At 38.7% G+C, this 12,579-nt stretch overlaps 1 protein-coding gene across 2 annotated transcripts in view; it reads right to left on the bottom strand.

Annotated features, from left to right (window-relative positions):
- CTDSPL2 (CTD small phosphatase like 2) overlaps positions 1-10,422 on the bottom strand; it is a 71,333-nt gene extending 60,911 nt beyond the window's left edge. For both annotated transcript variants that reach the window (XM_082845257.1, XM_082845258.1), the window contains exon 1: positions 10,064-10,422. The gene's annotated coding sequence lies outside the window, so the exon portion shown is untranslated. The remainder of the gene's footprint in view (positions 1-10,063) is intronic.
- Positions 10,423-12,579: the final 2,157 nt, after the last annotated feature.

Here is a 12,579-nt window from a genome sequence, read left to right as displayed (position 1 = left end):
TGTTTAAAATAAAATAATCAAGGAAAGAACATGTAAACTGGCCTTCCCTGGTGGCACAGTGGTTAAGGATCCGCCTGCCAATGCAGGGGACATGGGTTCAAGCCCTGGTCCAGGAAGATCCCACATACTGCAGAGCAACTAAGCCTGTGCGCCGCAACTACCGAGCCTGCGCTCTAGAGCCTGCAAGCCACAACTACTGAGCCCACGCACCTAGAGCCCATGCTCCGCAACGAGAAGTCATCACAGTGAGAAGCCTACACATCACAACGAAGAGTAGCCCCCACTCGCTGCAACGACAGAAAGCCCACATGCAGCAACTAAGACCAAACGCAGCCCCACCTCCCGCCCAAAAAACAAGAACATGTAAACCAAGGATTTTACATCCAACAAAAATAACCTGTAAAGGGACTTACCTGGTGGCCGAATGCCAATGCAACGGACATGGGTTCGATCCCTGGTCCAGGAAGATCCCACATGCTGTGGAGCAACTAAGCCCGTGAGCCACAACTACTGAACCTGAGCCCTAGAGCCCGTGAGCCACAAGTACTGAGCCCATGTGCCGCAAGTACTGAAGCCCATGCACCTAGAGCCCACAACAAGAAAAGTCACCGCAATGAGAAGCCCACACACAGCCCCCCTCGCCACAAGTAGAGAAAGGCTACGTGCAGCAACGAAGACCCAATGCAACCAAAAATAAATAAATAAATTTATAACCAAAAAAAGAAAAGATAACCTGATCAGCCCCATATCTAAAAAAAATTAAATTGCAGGAAAAGTCTCCAACATAGAGAATTCCAGACCCAGATGACTTCACTGGAGAATCCTACCAAACATCTTAATAAAAACAAAACAAACAACAAACTCTTCCAGAAAACAGAAGGGAACACTTCCCAACTTATTTTATGAGGCCAGCATTACCTGACCAAAACCAAAAACAATACATACCAATTGGGCCAAGTACTGATCAGATTGCCTACATAATATCTGCAATAGTCTAATTTTATTACCTAAACATAAAATATAAAAGGAAGAGTTTTACACATACATATACAGCCTCATCTTGCTAACTCTACTACTTATGTTAGAAATTAACAATCCTCTAGGTTCTTTAGAGCTCCATTACTAGATAAATTCTTTTCTATTACCAGTAAAAATAGAATAATACAAGTAAAGATTGGGAAATGAGTACATCAGGGAAATAAATCTACTACTAATGAATGAAGTAGATACAATTTAAGTAGATTACATCACAAAACAAACACAGCAATGGATGCAACAACATTTTAAGCTTAAGAACTCATGACATTGGGGGGCGAGTATATAATGTAAAACATTTCCACTTTTCAACATTTGAACCAGATCTCATCTCAGGAATAGAAAAAGCTGATTGTTCAGCAATTTAAAACCAAGCAATTAAGTTTGCTTTCTATGTATCTGCAGCCCAGCTAAAAAGATTGGGCATGGGTGCCTCTTCCAAATTGCAACATTAATTCTTCTAGCTTTTGTATCATCTATAAATTTCAGACTATCATCCAACAGCTTTCTCAACACTTTCACTCTGCACCTCAAATTCAACTTACCCAAGGCTGAATTCACCTTTCCTATCCCACCTCTATTCCCAAACCTGCTCTTCCTTTTGTATATTTCCTGCTGTATTCCTTTTTAGTTCCCTGAGCAGGGATGGAACCCGAGCCTCCTGCATTGGAATTGTGGAGTCTTAACCACTGGACCGCCAGGGTAGTCCCCCTACTATATTCTTTTTTTTTTTTAAATAAAATGAGCTCAGCTTTTTTTTTTTTTTTGGCTGCATTGGGTCTTCGTTGCGGTGCGTGGGCTTCTCATTGTGGGGGCTTCTCTTGTTGTGGCTCTAGGTGTGTGGGCTTCAGTAGTTGTGGCATGCAGGCTCAGTAGTTGAGCCTCGTGGGCTCTAGAGTACAGGCTTAGGAGTTGTGGCACACAGGCTTAGTTGCTCCGCGGCATGTGGGATTTTCCCGGACCAGGGCTCGAACCCATGTCCCCTGCATTGTCAGGCGGATTCTTAACCACTGTGCCACCAGGGAAGCGCCCCCCGCCCCCCCGGCTCTACTATATTCTTAATCACAAGTAATCTGCCTAATCAATGAAGCCAGAAGCCATCCTAAACACCTAGTCATTCTTCCCCTCCCTTGTCCCCTACAATCACCAAATCCTCATGATTCTACCTCTAAAATATTTCTCAGTCTTCCCCCTTTAAATCCATCCTCTGCACTCTACAAATCTGCCTGTTCCATCCCACGAACTCTCTTTAAAATAAAGACTAAACTCTAGCAATATATATAAAACCCTCCAAGATCTACCTCTCCAAGTCTTTTTTCACTGCTATTTGCTGCCTCACTCTTTGCACTCCAGTAATAATAGTTTCTTGCCCACACTGCTGTATCATGCTTCTGCTTTTCTCTATACCTCAAATATTCCTTCCTTTCAACTAATTCTTATCCTCATCATTTAAAGCTCAGCCCAAGTACCATGCACCCCAATAAGTAACCACCCCCACATGCCCATGCCTGTGTAAACTGGTGATTATCTCTCCTTAGCTTTTAACAAATCGTACTGAAATAATCTATTTATATATCTTTAACTGCACTAAATTGTAAGAGTGTTGAAGGCAGAGATCTTATCTGTAACTCCAACAACCCGGTACACATGAAAGCTCAACCTTTGTTGAACTGAACTATAATTTTTCTCATTTCCCTCAAAGAGACAAGAGAATAGGGAAAAAAATATGTCACTGAAACACAAAATCCTCACTGCAGTAATCAATTCTTGCTCACAAAAAGAGCAAGAATAAAACTAAAAATATTCCTTCCTCATAAGATTTCCTTCCTTTTCACAAAATCCCTGACCCCAAGCAATATTTGATGCCAACAATTATGGCTGCAAATTGTCTTGTGCTAACAAGATTATAATAATGATACAAGCATAAACTCAGTTGATAATTCGCTGTTGAGGTCTTGAGTACACAATTTTCTATCAAAACAACAAAACAGCACATTATATATGAAGGATTCTTAACAAATTATCTAGGACTAATCTAATGTGCATTCTTTCAAACAAATTTTTGCTGAATAAAAGAGAGAAAAGGGAAACGAAAGTGGACAAAAAAATATGAATAAGAAAATTGTAAAAAGATCACAAATCAAACTTTAAAGGCAACAAAGTCTGGGTTTCCCCATAAAATTTAGGTATATATAAGTTATAAATTGCCTATATAAAGAAAATGTGCATGCAAAGTTCTGGAGTAGGCTCCTGAGGGAGTTACTAGAGGAAGAGTCCCTGGACTGGGAGGTATCAGTCCTGAATCTATCACTAGTTAGCTGTAACACTGATTAGACACTAATTAAGTCATGCAATCATTCTAGCATTTCATTTCCTCAACAGCAAAAGAAGTTATTGGACTTCAGATCTATGCATTTTACTACATGTAAATTTTACCTAAAAAGAGAGCTGTCACAACAGGAGATGAGTCATTAATTAATCTGAGCTGTTTTCATCCTTCTATCACATACAACTTATCTAGAAGCACCCTAATTAAGACCAACACTTACTACATGTTAAAAAGTCTTCAGATCGTTCATCATTAAGGAAACAAAGACTAGACGACCCTTTTAGTCTCCTCTAGCTCTAAATTTCTGAGTTTGTTAATTTATATTCTATTATAAATGGTATCACTACTCAATTTACACTCATGAAAGAAAAAGCTAAAAATCACTGCCTTAGTTGACACCAAATGACAAAAGTATCAGTATCTGTTTTCACTATATTTCCAGTTGAATAATCTGAAATCAACAGGTTCAGATACTACAACTGTCCACTTTTACTCTCCTTCCTTTACTACTTTCCCAAGCCCTTCATTGAATGACTTTACAGAAAGAAGAGATTTCTTGGTCCCTCCCACTTATCACCTAATAAAAGTCAAAAGTCAAATAGGGCAAGAGGATTAAGTAGAGGAGGATTATATAAAGCATCAACTCCAAGACAGGGAGATTCTTTTCCCTGAACCCTGCCCAACAAAGTATGTGATAAAGTGGTCTTTTCAGGTTATTATTATGTGATACATAACTTTCTCTCCTTTTTTAAACTAGATAATGGAATTCTTCAAAAACTACTAACTATAAACATAATCAAAAATATTTGGGAAAAAAAACTGCTATTGAGTTGGGTTGATAAAATTATGGCTCTTGGGCTTCCCTGGTGGCACAGTGGTTGAGAGTCCGCCTGCTGATGCGGGGGACACGGGTTCGTGCCCCGGTCCGGGAAGATCCCACATGCCGCGGAACGGCTGGGCCTGTGAGCCATGGCCGCTGAGCCTGCGCGTCCGGTGCCTGTTCTCCGCAACGGGAGAGGCCACAACAGTGAGAGGCCCGCGTAGCGCAAAAAAAAAAAAAAAAAAAAAAATTATGGCTCTTTTTCCTCTTAAAGTTTTCTTCAATGAACAACCACCAAAAAAAAAAAAAGTTTTTTCTAAAACCATGGTCAATTAATTTTCTCTGGGTTGTTAGATTATTGATGACTAAAATGCTCAATGAAAATATGAAATGATTTTTTAAAGATGGCATTATTTCGTTTGTTGATCACTGAAAATACAGCCACTCACATACATGTTATAAAATACTATTATCAGGACCCCAACTTAAAACTTTGCATGTACTCAGCAGAAATACCATTAGGGCAAAATCAATATTTGTTATGTACCGAATGAGACAGTATGTACTTCTGCTGAGGACAGACTTGTATTTCTCTCACCTAAGCTTTAAAGCAACAGTAATTTGGAGATTGTTCTAATTTTAACTAACTGCAGTAAGTATAATGTACACATCTTGTAAAAAGAAGTATTCTATTACACAGCATGAAAGAAATTCATACCAATAAAACTTTATAACAAAATGTGCTATTTTAGAAAAAATATAGTTATGAATTCATAAGAACTGAGTACTATAATATTCATTAGAAACTTGTCAAAAGTACATGGGAGGGCTTCCCTGGTGGCGCAGTGGTTAAGAATCCACCTGCCAATGCAGGAGACACAGGTTCGAGCCCTGGTCCGGCAAGATCGCACACGCCGCAGAGCAACTCAGCCTGTGCGCCACAACTACTGAGCGTGCACTCTAGAGCCGGCGAGCCACAACTACTGAAGCCCGCGAGCCTAGAGCCCGTGCTCCACAAGAGAAGCCACCGCGATGAGAAGCCCACGCACCACAGTGAAGAGTAGCCCCCGCTCACCGCAACTAGAGAAAGCCCACGCAATGCAACAAAGACCCAATGCAACCAAAAAGAAATAATAAAATTTAAAAAATCATATTAAAAAGCTATTAATGAGATTAAAAAAAAAGCACATAGGAAACCTGTCACTCCAGTGTATCACTTTTCATCATATTACTATCCTTTCTATGGAATATATTCCAATATATGCAATTTTTAAAATTTACAGGAGTTACCTGTATACATGCAAGTTACAATGTACTTATTGGATACATTAAAGAAAATTTGAAGAATAAAAACGTGAAGTTAATTTTGGCAGAATTTTCCTAAGAATGCTTTTTAAGTAGTTCTCACCAAAATTGGGCAAGGGGAGAGATATAACTACTCCTTCAATAAAAGCTTCTATTTCAAGAAAATTAATTTTATATTCAACTTACTCTCAGGCCAGTAGAAATATGGAACTCTCAGAACACATTAAGTTGATAATAAAAGAATCAATGAGATGTTGGCAAAAAGGAAAAATAGTTATTAATTAAAAATCTTTGAGTACCTGAAATAATTTCCTACTATTCTTATTATGCTACCTACCAAAGAAAAACTAATCATTATGATTGAATAAACCGAAGACAAAAAGTTTTAAGAAGAGTTTTAAGAATTTTTATCTAAATTACTAGTCAAAGAGGAGGTAAGATCATAATTCTCTAACAGAAGTGCCCTCTTGTTTGCTACTACTAAAAAAGTAAAATAAAATAAAGTAAAATGGTATATTACCAATGAGGGAAAAATGCATGATTGTTTGAAATGTGATTATATTTTTCAAATAATTTTTATCAGTACATCAGAAAATTAAAGGATTTTACTGTATAATTATCTTATTTAACAAAATACACTAAAGCAGGTACTTGTAAAGTCAGTGTGAAGTTAATCAATTTCAACTCAATAGAATAATCATATATATTTGGGGAATATCAGAAAGAAAGCAATTATTACTGAAACAAATAATCATAGTTGTTCTCAACTGAAAAGATACTTATTGGTTCTGTATATTTTTCTTTAACAAATAATATACTCTTCTTTTAATAAAATATATTTTGAATTCCTACTTAAACATTACTTTAACTGGTCAACACGAGAAACTTAAAATATCATGTCATGATGCTAACAGATTCTTAATATCCCTTTCTTATTTATTTTTAGCAATGATTCTGCCTTTTTAGTTTCCAATTTCTCCATATAGAAGTATTTAGTCCAAAGAAAGAAAACATTCTTCCTAAACTATATATAAGCCACTATTACTAAGTATAATCCCAATTATTTCTGAAGTATTCAAGTGCCTTCTATTAGAACAATTTTATGTTTCTTTAATCAAAGTAATAAACACAGTTCCTTGTCCTAAAATTATTATTATAGCTATTATGGAAACCTGACTGCTAGAACCTCAAGTCAAAGCACAGTTGATGATTCATGTTTAATCTAGATAAACTTCCTTTTCTATAATTTCTCTAAATGAATATAGGAGAGCCTATGATTACCATAAAACCTGGGGTCCCTAATATAGTTAACTGGCCTACTGTGACCTTATATTAAAGTTAAAAGACTTTTTATGTAAATATTTTACAACACTTTCTTTTTCAATGGCATTTTAGTGTTTTCCTTCACTCTTTTCTAAAAATATCATACTAAATGGGGACCTGCAGATGAGGTAAATAAACAAAAGGGCAGGCCAAAGCTATAAACCACGTTTGTCCTTAAGGTCCTACAATTCTTTTTGGGACCACACTTAGTCTCACTCCTCATTACTGTCAGTCAGATTCACAAGATTCCCAAAGGACCCCAAGAGGCCCAAGCTTCTCACTATAACTCTACTCCCACCATGCCTTTCTCCCTCAGACAATGTTCCTACATGCCACACCTCTCCTGATCACAGCCAATGCAAAGAAGCTTAATTCTGTTGTTCCACTGCCTCTGAACCCTCACCTGTTTGTGGTATCAGCAAATTTATTTGATAAACTAATCTGTGCTAATATTGCCAATAAAAGGCAATAGTTTAAAGTTTTTCTTCCAGAGAATTTGTAATTTTAAATGAAACATTTTAGAAAGAATTCCATAACACAAAGGAGAGACACAAATAAAGTTTGGCATTGGCAATTCTCAGATTATACCACACAGTCAACCACCTAGTCCACCTATTTGTAATGTAGATCCAATTATAATTTAATACAATTTAAATTAAAAATTAATGTAGTCATAAACCAGTAGTGAATATATGTCTGGCTTAGATATATGTCTCATGGCAAATGTAAAGTGGAAACTAAAAGTTGTACGGTTTTATCTTAAGTCCCATCTCTGTTAAATCTTCTCATCTTCAAAGTAGAGCAAATGACCCCTGTAGCCAATCCAGTTAAAATGGTCAGGTAACCTACACAAAAGAATTACTTAGAGAATATCATATATGAGGTCTTCTTAGAACATTTGGTATTTATGACTTAAAGTGTCTTTTCTACTTTATGCTTTCACAACAACTCAGTAAATTACAAATTTAGTTAGATATTGTTTATTGAGACAAACCACTTTTTCTTTATCGCATTAATCGAAAAATCTCTTATGAATGAGATAAATTTATACCATTTTATTCAATCTGCAATTAATCCTATAGTTACAAGTCTAGAGTCTAGAACATCCTTTCTGAACAAAAGAGCCAAGGTTTTTTTAAAATCAGAATTGGATGGATTCTGCTAATATAATAATCTTGTGAGGAATCCTCTTGACCAGAAATCTCAAACATCGGATCAGCTAGATGAATTTCAGAAAGATAAAACACCCCTAATTCTTAATTTCTTAATAGTGAGAAAAGAATAACCTTACTAGCTCAAATGAAGTGTCCAAGAGACACTACGTAGAATACTATAAAACCCACCAATTCTATTTGGTTTTTCTATGGAATCCTATTTAGAACTTCTGTACAGCTACAAGTCCACAAAGGTTAAGGACTATACCACTTAGAGCTTTCACAGCCTTTCAACGTATACTGGGAAGAATATTAAAAGAATCAAATGAATGAAGAATTAAAACAATTTGGAAGAGTTCTTGAAGACGAAGTCTACAAACAGTGCTCACTCAGCTATCCGTAAAACAAATTTTATTTAAAACATTAATGCTTCATAAACTACCCAAAAAGATCATTAAAGTACAGATAAAACCTACACTAGACCAATAATTTATTTTACATCCTTTTAAGTCAAATATTTGGCCCTATTTTTTAAACAAATTGACTGAGCAAGTATCCAGTATGCCCTCACCTCCACTTCCCACCCCCTGTTCTTTTGGTTTTGAAGATAAGTATGAAGTTCAACACAATCCTAAAAGACTGCTTCACCTAAGAGCTACATTTTGCCTTGACTTTCTTTATGACCTTGGGGGGGAATCTACTAAATGACAATTGTAATAATGTTTGTGTGTTCCTGTTTATTAATGAAATTTAATCCTAATATGCAAACAATAGTGAAGTCTTTTAAACTGAACCTAGAGAGCTGAAAGCCTTTGAGTTACAAACATCAAATGACGTGTAATGTGAACCACATTTTCAAAACTTAATTTAACTAGTTTAAAAAAAAAAAAAAAACTACAAAGGCCCCAAATTCAACAATATTGAAAAACAAATTCTGAAAAATACCAACAGTCTCCTTATTACTTCTCTTTATGGACAACTGGTCTGCAATGTGGAAAAGAACAAGCAGGAAGAATAAAAGTAGCTTTAGCCATTTCCTTGCTTTTATAAGGATAACAGCTGGACAACAAACGAAAACTTAAAACTTGGCAAAGAATGGAGAGAGAGTATATAAAGAAATCTACAACCTGAAAATTACGAAGATAAATCTTTTAAGTCACTAATTGTATACCTATGTTAGGCAGTAATCTTGGTATTGCCTTATTAGCATTGGAAAGGTAAATCCCTGCCTTGGAGGAACATCTACTAGGTACATTTCATTTCAGGATCTTAGTGCAGTTTACAAGCAGTATCTCTGTAGGTTTCCCTAAGGTACTCTAAAGTGCTTAACATCCTTCACACCTACAGCCACCACTCAAGTGAGAAGTAAATAAAGACGATTTACGTATACAATTATTTACCATGGAATTCTAGTCAAGAATACAAAAATAAGCATCTATACAGGCATTTGATACCCAAAGAAAGTGTAGAATACGAAGTACAGTAAGATTCACCCTTAATTAACCACTACAGAAACCAGAGGCCTTCCACATGGGCTGTTCTTTACCACCACTCTTAATTTGAAAAAGTTAACAATGTCAACTCAACATTTTAACAGTAGACAAACAGAACTTAGTGAAATCTCTTCTTCCAGATCCTCAAAAGGTATTTATAAAAACTGAGATAGAGCAACGCCCTCCCCCCGCAAAAGCACCCTACTAGAAAGAATGAAATGCCTAAAATGTCAGACGGGTCAAGGTTAGAAAAGCTGATCTAACCCAATTACCGGGAGGGACGACCACAGGTTTTGGGACTACGAACATGAGATCGGGATGGGGGTGGGTAGCAAAGTGAAATCTAACCCCAGAAATCACAACACAGGCCGCAGCCTGAGAGCCGAAGCTGGCGGGAAGTGAGCTCCCTTTCTGTTCCCAAGGGAAAGTCCAGAGAAGAGCGGCTCCACACAGCGGACGTACGAGGCGCCAACAGTGCATGACTACCAAGGCGCCGCAGCCGCTGGAGAACCCGGTTAAGAAGGGGAGGAGATCCCGGCAGACGGCCCTGGAAGAGGAGGACTAAGACTGGGAGCAGCGGCAGCGTCTGGACGAGTGGGATTACCTAACTGTGACGACAGAGAAGTGTCCTCAGGCTCCGGCGATGGTCCCAACTGCGCAACGCGTGGTGTCTTTCCCGCTTAGCCCGCAGCTGCAACAGAACCAGCTCCTTCAGCCAGTCGCCATTTCCCGCCTACCGACCTGCTGCACCGCACGGACGGGGACCCGGATGGAAAGCGGCCTCTCCGCGCAGGCGCTTTGACTTTCTCCTCCCCCTCCCGCCACAATTCCGCGAGGTGGGAGGGAAGGAATGCGGGCAGCCCCAGCGGCCAAAAAAAAAAAAAAAAAAAAAAAAAGCCACCTCCCCCCGCAAAAAAAAAGCCAACAAAACAACTTTACTTCCGTGAAAAGCGTTAGAGTTCCTGCCGCCGGAAGAAACGCAGGAGCTCGAATTCCTGACAAAAGCAGAACGCAGGGCCCTGGAACGGGATGAAGTAACAAGGACAAAATCTATCAGGCTATGGCAGTGCCTGGGGGATATTTGTACTTTAGGGGCCTCCGTAGCTGTGTGTAGTGGTCGCAAGGGGAGTAGGGAGTAAAGCGTTGGGAGCGGAGAGGCGGGGACCCGAAGGACGGTTTTTTTCCTCCCGCTGCTAACGGAACTGTTTAGGCAGAACTGGGAGGGGGAGGGCGCCCTCGCCCCGGAGGCGGGGCTTAGGAACGCCTCGCGCAACCTGGCGACTAGGGTTTATTAACCCGGGCTCGCCAGGTGGGTGGAGCCGAGTGGGACCGGGTGGTACTAACGGCTTGGCGCGCAGGAGGAGGTAGTGTGTAGACGGTGCTGCCAGAGGCCAGGTTAAGACGAATCTTTCGTCTTTCCTGGGATACTGGTGGCCCCTGAAGATCCTCTTTCCACCTCGTTACCTAGAGGGCATAGCAGTTGCTCGTGGGTCATAGAGACCCACGCCACGCGTGTCGGCAGTGGTTCTGCTAAGTCAGATCATTCAGATAAATGGGTTGCTACCTGCAGGCCTGGTCGAAGGGCTGCCAACCTCACGAGGTGAAAATATATCAATCTGGAGCGTCCAGTCCTAGCTGAATGGCAGAAAACCAAGCGTAGTGATTGGTATCTGTCTACTAAAACTCCGGACCACTCTCGTTATTCAATCAAGAAATATTTATTGTAAAACCATAATGTGTTAGAACCATACTACATGCAAGGGATATAACAGTGAACAAGGCAGACACAGACACTGCCTTCCCAGAGTTCAGTTTATTGAAGAAGACAAACAAGTAAACAGAATTTAAATACCGTGTGATAAAATGACTACAAGAAGGAGTTCATGACAGGCCTTTGTAAGAGCACAGGAGGTCTGGAAAGGCTTTTCATGAGATGATATCTAAGTGAGACAGAAAGACTTGATGTTACAAAGGAAGAGTGTCTAGGTAAAGGAAACAAGAGATGGAAAAGTCCAAATATGAGATTGCGTTGAGCATTTGGGGAAGTTGTTCTGTGCACCGGGGATGGAGAAGTTGAGGGGAAGACAGTGGAGAGAGATGAGGCTGAGAGGTAGGCAGAGAACCTTGTGATTCTGGTTGTTGCTGTTTGAAAGTGTGGAGCAGGTGGGTTGTCTTCTGAAAGCCTTATATTCTACAGATCCTGTCTGTCAGAGCTCAGAATTCATTTGGATCCTAAATCTTCCTGCTACAAGAATGCTCTGTATTGAGAGCCCGTGGTATACAGCGTGTAGAACTGGCAACAGTCCACAAAATAATAGGTTACTGTAAAACGAATTGAAAATCAACAGATAATTACTAATTATCCAGTGTGTATTGTGGAAAGCAATAGAATATAAACAGTTACCCCAACTGATTACTAAAATAATTATTAAATCAGGTTAAAATTGGAAATATTTCTGAAGAAAAAATTCAAGTAGTAATTGTTTCAAACCTTCATTCCTAAAACTTAAGTAAAATATGCTATTTACAAAGCGCTTTTATATGCATTTTGATTCTTGCAACAACTCTGAGGGATAGGTAGGTGATATTAGTCCCTCCATTCTTTAGCTGAAGACACTGAAAACTTTTTTAAAGGGGGGAAGAAAAAGGGAAAAACAGATACCTTATCCAAAGACAAGTGCAGTCAGCTAGTAAGAAACACAATCAGGTTTCAAGTCCTCCTCCTGCTCATTACATCACATCCTACTGTGTCCTATGACAGTGTTACTATTGTTAGATGTTAAGATTAGAAAGGTTACTGGTAGTAAGCCTAAATGCTTTTGCAATTTAGTTAACATTTTAACACCGTTTACATCCAGCGGTCACTTTCTGCTAGCCTTTTTTTCTGCAGCATCAAAAGATCAAATGAGATTATTTATGTTTTCCTTTCTCCTTAAATGGTAGTTGTTAATGTCATTAAGCTTCAATAGCCCTGTCCAAGATTTTAGAATAGAATAAAGGTTTAAAAATGTGGACTTTAAAAAAGTGTGAAGTATATTTAGATGCAAAGCATTAACCATAGGAAAAAAATAATGCAAAAAACTAGTGGCATGTATCTGTTTTTTGGTTTTTTAAATAAAT

This window comes from Leucopleurus acutus (assembly GCF_964270905.1).
Source record: "Leucopleurus acutus genome assembly, chromosome: 1".
Classification (NCBI taxonomy): Eukaryota; Metazoa; Chordata; class Mammalia; order Artiodactyla; family Delphinidae; genus Leucopleurus; species Leucopleurus acutus.
Note: the sequence above shows the minus strand (reverse complement) of the source record. Positions and strands in the feature narration are given on the sequence as shown.